General features: G+C 44.1%; 1 long non-coding RNA gene across 2 annotated transcripts; it reads left to right on the forward strand.

Annotated features, from left to right (window-relative positions):
• The first annotated feature begins 6198 nt into the window (after positions 1–6198).
• LOC101731736 lies at positions 6199–9603 on the forward strand. 2 transcript variants are annotated; one of them, XR_004220717.1, is made up of 3 exons: positions 6199–6269; positions 6955–7058; positions 8963–9603. It is a non-coding gene; the product is annotated as an uncharacterized LOC101731736 (long non-coding RNA). The 2 variants fall into 2 exon arrangements; XR_004220716.1 differs by lacking the exon at positions 6199–6269 and adding an exon at positions 6432–6532.
• The last annotated feature ends 1053 nt before the right edge of the window (positions 9604–10656 follow it).

A 10656-nucleotide genomic window follows, 5' to 3' on the forward strand; every position in this document is an offset into this window, starting at 1 on the left:
GCTGGTGGACATATTCAGAAGTGCGCTGCAGCGGGCCTTGACCCTCAATCTCTAGAACTGGCATCCTGCCGTATCCTTCACTGTCAGGGTATGCGATTGCCTCTAGAGCTTTTTCTTCAGCTATGGCTGCTGCAGCTTCCTTCTCTATGTGGAGTTTCTCTAAAAATGGTTCTAGGCGACCACTTTCTATTTTCCGCTCTGCTTCCTTGCGTTCTACCTCTACCTTCCTCTCTATTTCCCTTTCTGCTTCCTGGCCCGCTCTTTCTGCTTCCTGGCGCACTCTTTCTGCTTCCAGGCGTGCCCATTCCACTTTTGCCTTCATCTCCTTTTCTGCAAAGGAGGCAAGGGCCTTGGCTGCTTCTGCTTTTGCACGGGCAATGGCGGCAGCATTAATAACAGATGAGCGCTGGGAGGAACCAGAAACCTGGGACCTGCTTATAAGCGAAGTTGCGGGGTATTTGCCTTTGCAGGGACAGCTGTATAGTTGAATGCAGGTAGCTGCAAAATAGCAGGCCTCAGTGTATTCACTATATCTTATTGCAGTTTAGTGGGGGTACACTGCACTTGTGTAGCTGCTTTCTTGCTGCGCTAGTTTAATAGCCTGCAGTGAAGCTTCTGAACTGCTCTACCCACTGGATAGCCGCTGTTTTACTGTTCTGTCCTCACCACGTGTTACCCTGAGGTAGTATGTAGCTTGACATACAGCTAAACCTTCCCACACTCCAATAAAGAGACAAAGGGTGAAATCTGTAGAACTTTACTGGGTGATTGTGGAAATAAGTGGTAAAACTGTAATACAAAGGAGATAAAGCACAATGAGTCTATGGGAAATACACTAACACAAAAACAGCTGCAACATACACATCAATGCTGGATCAGATTATATGCCACAATGTCTCTGAGGAGCTGGCAGCTTTTTAATGGTGGCTCAGTCCAGGGTTTATGACCATAATGCTTACCAGCGATGCTACCATGGGGAGAAGATGGGTGGTGCGTGCTTCTTCCACAGCATGGGCTACAAAATGGAGCCTGTACTCCCACAACATCACATGTCAGGAAGTATGGTGGTTCCATAGGTTATAGGTCACACAGGAAATGAATACCAATAACAATAACCAGCAAAATGATGGAAGCTATGCTGGAGACATGACATGTACATAATAAAATAGTAATATTGGTTCATTACAACATACCTCCTAACATTTGAAAATTCCAAAGAGGGACAAAAAAATCTTCGGTGTGGGGTGTGGTGAAACTTCATGCCACGCCTACTTCATGCCACGCCCATTTCATAAACACACACCTTTTCCATGGTTAGAATGGCAGTATCAAATGCAAGAAAATACAGTAGCCCCCACCAATTCATAACATGTTGTGGCACTAAGCATTCTATGACACTAGTAAGCTTTCCACAACACACTGTGCAACCTGCATTTTGTGACTGCAGCAGTAAGAGTCCCCCAGCACGTCATGACACTCATTGTTGCACAAGCATTACAGTGTACAGTGTGTAAATACAATGAGAAGTATAAGGCAATATCCTTTCAGCAATACTTTTAATAGTGCTGTAGAATGTATTTTAGATATTAATGAGTGCAGGGAGTTGTTAAGCTAATTAACCTGCAGGTGGTATTATAGATGATACACTGACCACCATCAGGGTCTTGTCCTATACCTGTAAGGAAGACTGGGGTTGAAGAAATGCTGGCCTAAAGTTTCAGGATAACTCTGGGTAGGGAGGTTATTACAAGGAGACAGCTCAGCAGTCAAAGAAGTGTAGTGGGTAGCAGGTAAACAGCATAGTGAAACTTGTACCGGGAAGAGGGGAGGAATTGGTAGGGGTGGGAGACAGGGAGGCTTCCGTAATGAGCTGCAACTAACATACATACTGACAGCAGGGGAGAAGGAGCCATAAAAGAGCAATAAATCCATCCTGTTGGTTTGGAATGTCAGTCGCAGCGTTCACATCGCACTCTTTCTGTGCTTCCCAGAGCAGTCTAATCATGACGTCACAGTCACAAGGGGCAATTGAAGAGCGGGACATTTAAACAAAAATCCGGGACAGCGGCTGAGTAATGCAAATTTCATTTCATGTGAAAATGATATAATGTAAGTGTAAAGGCATTGCTTTAGTGAGAATAACAGTAGGCATGTATATATATGATGATCTGAACACTTACTGCGCAATATCAGTATACCGGTATGCGGACAAGTATACCCTGTGACCAGACTAAGCAAGTATTCTGTTACCAAACAAGTGGCCAAAGGGGCCAAGTGTCATGATATAGGCCTGTAAGGGTTAATCAAGCAGGCCAAGGTATCCCAAAAATCTTCCCTAATGTGCCAGAAGTATAGGCCTCACAACCTGGAATGCCCAGCTCTAATCCCTGGCTGATAAGAGCCATGCCATGTGGGGGAGTGAAAGCCCACGTGGGGGTGACTTAGAGTTTACATCAGGACCCATCAGAGGCCGGGGAAAACAAGATTCCATGGGGGGCAGAGGCAGACAGGGCACCCACAGTACCAGAGGTAGCAGGCTTACCTGGAGGGCCCCCCTGAGTAGCAGGAACAGGAGCCGGGCCTGCAGGAGCCGGTAATACAGGGAAATCCTCCTCTGAAATACAAAGGATGAGGTTTGTTTGGCTTTTATACTTTTTCTTGCGCCTTTAACTTTCTCCTTAGGATCAATGTCCTCAATCTCATCCGCTGAGAAAACCAACTTCTGTGGCCTCAGGGTGGGTGACTCCAGGGCCTTTATTTCACTGAGTAGCCTGGGGGAGCCACAGAACTCACAGGTACAGTGTTTGGCACTGATAAACGGGGCACCTTGGGTACAGGCACTGCCATACCCCCACAGGATTCAGCCCCACAGAACTCACAGGCACAGTGTTTGGCACTGATACACCGGGCACCTCGGGTACAGGCACTGCCATACCCCCACAGGATTCAGCCCCACAGAACTCACAGGCACAGTATTTGGCACTGATAAACGGGGCACCTCGGGTACAGGCGCTGCCATACCCCCCACAGGATTCAGCCCCAGAGAACTCACAGGCACAGTGTTGGGCACTGATACACCAGGCACCTCGGGTACAGGCACTGCCATACCCCCACAGGATTCAGCCCCACAGAACTCACAGCACAGTGTTTGGCACTGATAAACAGGGCACCTCGGGTACAGGCACTGCCATACCCCCACAGGATTCAGCCCCACAGAACTCACAGCACAGTGTTTGGCACTGATACACAGGGCACCTCGGGTACAGGCACTGCCATACCCCACACAGGATTCAGCCCCACAGAACTCACAGCACAGCCATCAGCCACAGATACAACATTAGCAGGAGCATTTGGAGCCCCCTCATTGGCTGGAGGTTGTTTGGCTTTGATGACTATAACCTGGGGGTAAAGGACAGACCTGTGGCCCTGCTCAGGGGAAAGAGACAAAGTAGTGGGATTGTCAGTAGGAGGTGATTTCCCCGTAACCTTCTCAGAACTCACCAAGGTTTTTTGCAAAATGTATTTTTAACAGCCCCTCTGCGCCTGGTTTCAGTGTCTTTCTAAACTGCAACCAAATCCGTTGCACCACAGGGAATCATGGGAGTTGTAGTCAATACATTCCAGAGCTGCCTGCCACAGAGTTCTCCTTCCACAGTGCCAATAACATCCACAGACCGATGGCTCACTGTCCCTGTAGCTGGACTGGAGAGGATGATGGGAGATGAAAGCACTTTTGCAGAAGAGTGCAGGACTTTCCTGCCAGAGACCTCTTCTCCCCTGATGTCAACTGTATCCTCAAACTGGTCAGGTACAGTCTCTGCTGGGTTTACCGCCTCAGAGAAATCAGAGTGGATGATGGGAGTTGTAAGCACCTGTGTATACAGGGCTGCTCCCTAATGTGACAGGACAGAAGGAATGTCAGTACATGGAATGATGTTATGGGTGCACATGGCAGAGTTCTCCGTAGCCTCAAAAGAACCAGAGGGGATGATGGGAGTTGTAGGCACCCGTGTATACATGGCTGGATGTGACAGCACAGAAGGAACAACAGTACATGGAATGATGCCTGGGCTGCACATTTGCCCTTCCCCAGAGCTCTCAGCAGAGGAAGATGGTTTAGAGACACAGTTTGCAGTTTCCATCCCAGAGTCACGGGGGGGGGCAGCCAGAGGCCGCGGTACAAGATTCCATGGGGGCAGAGGCAGACAGGGCACCCACAGTACCAGAGGTAGCAGGCTTACCTGGAGGGCCCCCCTGAGTAGCAGGAACAGGAGCCGGGCCTTCAGGAGCCAGTAATACAGGGAAATCCTCCTCTGAAAAACAAAGGATGAGGTTTGTTTGGCTTTTATACTTTTTCTTGCGCCTTTAACTTTCTCCTTAGGATCAATGCCCCCAATCTCATCCGCTGAGAAAACCAACTTCTGTGGCCTCAGGGTGGGTGACTCCAGGGCCTTTATTTCACTGAGTAGCCTGGGGGAGCCACAGAACTCACAGGTACAGTGTTTGGCACTGATAAACGGGGCACCTTGGGTACAGGCACTGCCATACCCCCACAGGATTCAGCCCCACAGAACTCACAGAAGTTCTGTGGCCTCAGGGTGGGTGACTCCAGGGCCTTTATTTCAGTGAGTAGCCCGGGGGAGCCAGAGGGGGCCACAGGGCTCTGGGAAGGAGAGGGATTGGGTCCCAGGGAGACACTGTACCTGGAGGAGGGTGCTGCACTCTCATCACCGGATGGCACCGATATGGAGCGGTGTTTCATTTTCAGCAGGTCCTTGTCCCTCTGCCTCCTCTCCTCCCTCTCCTTAAACTTGTCCTGGTTGTCAAAGGCCTTCCTCACAGGCCCAATCCTCTGCCCCAGGAGAGATACGTCTGCCTCCAGCTCCTCCAGCTTCTCCTGGAGGGCAGCAATCTCCTGCTTCTTTCTGGGTCTGGCACTGCTGGTCATCCTGCTGCCCTCCCCCTTCTTCCACTTAATTTGGGCTTTAAGGGACTCACTCTCAGCCTTTTTCTTCTGGTAAGCCCTAATAAAGGCAGCCGTGTTTACCCAGTGCAGGTAAATCCATAGTAACATCATCTGCTGGGCCATAAAGTTGTTTTTCCTGGCCATCTGCTTCATATTCACGCTGGCTCTTAGCAGCCAAACCACCAGGCCTAGATCTTGATGAAGCCTGGGGCTGGCCTGACAGAGCAAGCCCAGACCGAAGCATCAGAATTTCAAGCTCCGCCCATTTCCTGCTGTGTATTAGGGTTAGGGTTAGCCCTAACCCTAATACACTGAGTAGAATGAGTAAAACATGCTTTGCATGTTTGCTTGGTTGTCGTATTTTTTTTTTACCAACCTGGGATACAAATTTAATGCCCTGGTGGGTTTCCGATGTACAAACCCGCCAAGGTACAGTTTGGGGGTTTTTTTGGAGCCTTGGCGGGGTTGTACTAGCCAAAGTTTTTTCCCCCTAGTGCGCCTGTTCTACTGCATACTGGGTAATGTAGTTTTTATCTAACAATAAACCTACAGTTAGGATTAATATAAAACTACAATACCCAGCATGCAATGGGACAGTATAGACAGAGGCTCCGTTGTGTATTCCTTTTTACTGTTTCAGGTTCCACTTGTATGTTCTGCAAACTGCTCCCTGCTCCCGGTTATGTAATTGTACTATTACATTCTACTGTGATGTGGGGGCAGTTCTGCAGCTGATCATTAAGCTATAATTCTCAGGATATCTTTGCACCGCTGAGAGTTGTAGTTCAACGCACCAATATGTATGTGATGTCTGGGGTTAATGAAACATTCAGAATCTATTTCTGTAGTGACAAACTTCCCGGCTAGACTGGGCACAGTAACATACTTTTTTTAATTTAATTTTTTTTTTTAGAATTTTCTTCATTGCACATATTGGGCTACTTTTAAAGTGGCTAGTGTTGGGCTGGTTTTAGAACTGACTTTGGCTCATTTGGAAAAATGAATCTAGCAACCCTGGTGCTTGGGTTAGATGTCTGTTACTGCTCAAATCAAATGTTTAACACTATATTTCAAAGATTATTTCTTAGTGCAGCAACCTGCTTTACTGTTTACTAGGTTCTAACTAAGTTATAAATAGTTTCTGACTGACCAGCTAACTCCTGTGTAAAAATCAGTGCTAAACACTGAATAGAATCTTTGCCAGACTTTAGGCCTTAATGGACTTTCCCTAACCCCCCCCCCCCCCCCGTATATTCTGTGATTTGGTCTGGTCCCTCCTCAGTGCTTTGGTTTCACAGAAGAGGTAAGATGTCTGTTACTCAAAAGGTTTACAGTTTATTTTAAAGATTATTTCTTACTGCAGCAATCTGTTTTACTGTTTACTAGGTTCTAACTAAGTTATAAATAATTTCTGACTGACCAGCTAACTCCTGTGTAAATATCAGTGCTAAACACTGAGTAGAATCTTTGCCAGACTTTAGGCCTTAATGGACTTTCCCTAACCCCCCCTTCTATATTCTGTCATTTGGTCTGGTCCCTCCTCAGTGCTTTGGTTTCACAGAAGAGGTAAGATGTCTGTTACTGCTCTAATCAAATGAAATGGTTTACAGTTTATTTTAAAATGTTATATTTTTACTGCAGCAACAAAATGCACCCAGGTTGAACAGCTTACTTCCTGCTATTATCTCATGGAGCATGCTGGGAAGTCTAGACCAGTTTGCATTAGTAACATTGCTTCTCTTTTATTGATTAGCAAGCATGCCTGCAATATAGGCTGGCCTTAGAAATGTCTCACTGACAAGCTGAAGTCACACAGCCCAGCTTCCCTGCCCACTTTGCAGCACACCAATGAGCAGATTCCAGCTGACATCATTTCTATGTGCCCTTAACAGAGCCATTAAGCTGTATGAAAGGCGGGTACATTGTTTTGTACACTAGCTCCACCTCCACCAATCAGTGTAATTCCCTCCATTTTTTCAAATCACTAGGCGGGCTCTGTATCTCCTCCTCTTCCTACTTACCAAGCAGTAAGGGAAGGAAGTAGAAGTAATGGGAGCACAGCAGCTTGGAGATCACAGATTAGGCCTGCAAGGTAAGCCTGACTGTCACTATTTCTTATTGCTGGCTGTGTGTATTCTTTCTGTGTGTTTAGCTACTCCCCAGCCACAGCTCAGAGCCCAGTCATGGCTCCTTCTGTGTGTCTATATATTCTATTTATTGTCTGTACCTTATCTACGTAGCCAGATTCTCACTGTGTGTGTGTGTGCACCCCAGCTACATCTATATATTGTATTTATTGTCTGTACCTTATATTCATAGCCGTATCCTCAGTGGCCCCTTCTGTGCACCACAGCAATAAATATATATATATATATACTCTTGTAAAGAATCGGCACTCACCAGTATTGGGGCAACAGCTGGGTGCTCACAAAAATGATATTTATAATCTCAATTTTTAGACTTGACATGTGACTTTGTCATGTGTCTTGATAGATTGACTCATATGTGTTTTAAAATTATATTTCACTATGAGCTTTGCCATGTGGCTTACTGCATTGATATATATGGGATATGTCCTAGTTTATGGATTATCATGAGTTTAGATGAGTATTGAAGTTAATGGTAATATTTATAAACTCAATTTTTAGACATGACATGTGACTTTGTCATGTGTCCTGATAGATTGACTTATATGTGTTTAAAAATTATATTTCACTATGAGCTTTGCCATGTGGCTTACTACATTGATATATACGGGATATGTCCTAGTTTATGCATTATCATGAGTTTAGATGAGTATTGAAGTTAATGGTAATATTTATAAACTCAATTTTTAGACATGACATGTGACTTTGTCATGTGTCTTGATAGATTGACTTATATGTGTTTTAAAATTATATTTCACTATGAGTTTTGCCATGTGGCTTACTACATTGATATATATGGGATATGTCCTAGTTTATGTATTATCATGAGTTTAGATGAGTATTGAAGTTGATGGTGATGTTTATAAACTCAATTTTTAGACTTGACATGTGACTTTGTCATATGTCTTGATTGATTGACTTATATGTGTTTTAAAATCATATTTCACTATGAGTTTTGCCATATGGCTTACTACGTTAATATATATGGGATATGTCTTAGTTTATGTATTATCATGAGTTTAGATGAGTATTGAAGATAATGGTGATATTTATAAACTCAATTTTTAGACATGACATATAACTTTGTCATGTGTCCTGATAGATTGACTTATATGTGTTTTAAAATCATATTTCACTATGAGCTTTGCCATGTGGCTTACTACATTGATATATACGGGATATGTCCTAGTTTATGCATTATCATGAGTTTAGATGAGTATTGAAGATAATGGTGATATTTATAAACTAAATTTTTAGACATGATATGTGACTTTGTCGTGTGTCTTGATAGATTGACTTATATGTGTTTTAAAATTATATTTCACTATGAGTTTTGCCATGTGGCTTACTACATTGATATATATGGGATATGTCCTAGTTTATGTATTATCATGAGTCTAGATATTTGATAATTATTCTATTTTTGATCATATGGAGATTTTTAAGTGCCTGGTATTTGATTGCACTTTGCACATGGTATTGAATGGGTTAATGTTGTATAAACACTGAATTTTTACTGCTGGTTTTTAACCTGACACTTCACTTCCTCTCTATCATCCTGATGACGATCCTGTGGTGATCGAAACACATAGATGGTTTGCTGAAATAAATCACTGACTTGATTGATGCTATAGCTGTGAGTGCTTTCTACTGTTGAGTTTGATATATATATATATATACATACATACATATAATTTATTTCCTGTATCTTATGTACATAGCTTGATCCTCTGTTGCCCCTTCTATGTACCCCCCCAGCTATAGCACAGCTTACTTCCTGGCTCATGGAGCATGCTGGGAAGTCTAGACCAGTTTGCATTAGTAACATTGCTTCTCTTTTGTTGATTAGCAAGCATGCCTACAATATAGGCTGGCCTTAGAAATGTCTCACTGACAAGCTGAAGTCACCCAGCCCAGCTTCCCTGCCCACTTTGCAGCACACCAATGAGCAGATTCCAGCTGACATCATTTCTATGTGCCCTTAACAGGGCCATTAAGCTGTATGAAAGGCGGGTACATTGTTTTGTACACTAGCTCCACCTCCCTTCTATGTGTCCCCAGCAATATAGATATATAATTCTATTTATTGCCTGTACCTTTTGTACATAGCCCGTTTCTCAGTGGCCCCTTTTTCATGTTTTCCCTAGCTACATCTATACATAGTATTTATTGTCTGTACCTTATGTACATAGCTGGACCCTCAGTAGCCCCTTCTGTAAGTTCCCGAGGGTCCCCTCCTCTACATCTATATATTGTATTTATTATCTGTACCTTAAGTACATACTGTAGCTGGATCCTCAGTGGCCCTTTCTGTATGCCTTCCTGACACCATCTATATATTGTATTAATTGTCTGTATCTTAAGTACATAGCTGGATCCATAGTGACCCCTTCTGTGTGACCCCCCCTTTCTATATCTATATGTTGTATTTATTGTCTGTGCCTTATATACATCCCACAGTGAATCAATAATAAAATATATATTTTTTTATGTTGTGTGTTTCCTTTTATTTCCACAAAATCATTTTAGTTTATTTACAGATTATCTAAGTGGGCACGATTTCATCTATTTGTATTACTATAACAAAGCACTCTAAACAATTCAAAACTTTATTTGAAACAGTGGGATGGACCATGGACATCTCAGCGTAATCCCAGCAAGAGGTAAGTAAAGGTAAGTTAGAGCCCCCGCACTACAGAATGCATGCACTGAATTTTGATCAGTAAGGCAGGAGATAAGCTTTTCGCTACTGTCCCGTCTGCTAGCTTCGGCTCGACTGTAATGTGGGAAAGAAGGCATTACCCCTTTACGGAGGACAGACAGTAGAGCCTGGTCGCTTGGAGCATGCCATGAGGAGAAGCTCCGCTCTGTACAAAAAGGATCTAGCCCTAAATGTCCAAGTACAGAGTAGAGAGGTAAAAGCTAGCTCTTTATCTCTAAGGGTGCCTCTATTCATGCAAAGGGTGCAAAGAGCTTCCAAATTTATGAAAACAAGGACGAATGTCCACAATTGAAAGGGAACTTAGAGTACACAGCCCCAACCACAAGTTCCAACCCCAAGTTTCAACTCCAACTTCTAACCCCAAGTTTCAACACCATATTCCAACCCCAAGCTTAGACTCGCAAACATCCATAACACCCATGAGCCCCTCCCTTTGGTACAAAGGTACCAAACTTTTCACCTTTACCTATAACCCTAACCCCAATACACTAACCCTAACCCCAACCCTAACCCTAACCCCAAGTTTCAAGACCAACTTCTAACCCCAAGTTTCAACACCAGCTTCCAACCATAAGCTTAGACTCGCAAACATCCATAACACCCATGAGCCCCTCCCTTTGGTACCAAGGTACCAAACTTTTCACCTTTACCTATAACCCTGTATGCCCAACACTAACTCTTGAAGTCTGAACACCAACTTCCAACCCTAACCCCAAGTTTCAAATCCAACTTCAAACCCTAACCCCTACTTCCAACCCTAACCCCAACTTCCAACCCTAACCCCAACCCTAACCCTAAGCCCAAGTTTCAAGACCAACTTC

Source organism: Xenopus tropicalis, chromosome 10 (assembly GCF_000004195.4).
Source record: "Xenopus tropicalis strain Nigerian chromosome 10, UCB_Xtro_10.0, whole genome shotgun sequence".
NCBI lineage: Eukaryota > Metazoa > Chordata > Amphibia > Anura > Pipidae > Xenopus > Xenopus tropicalis.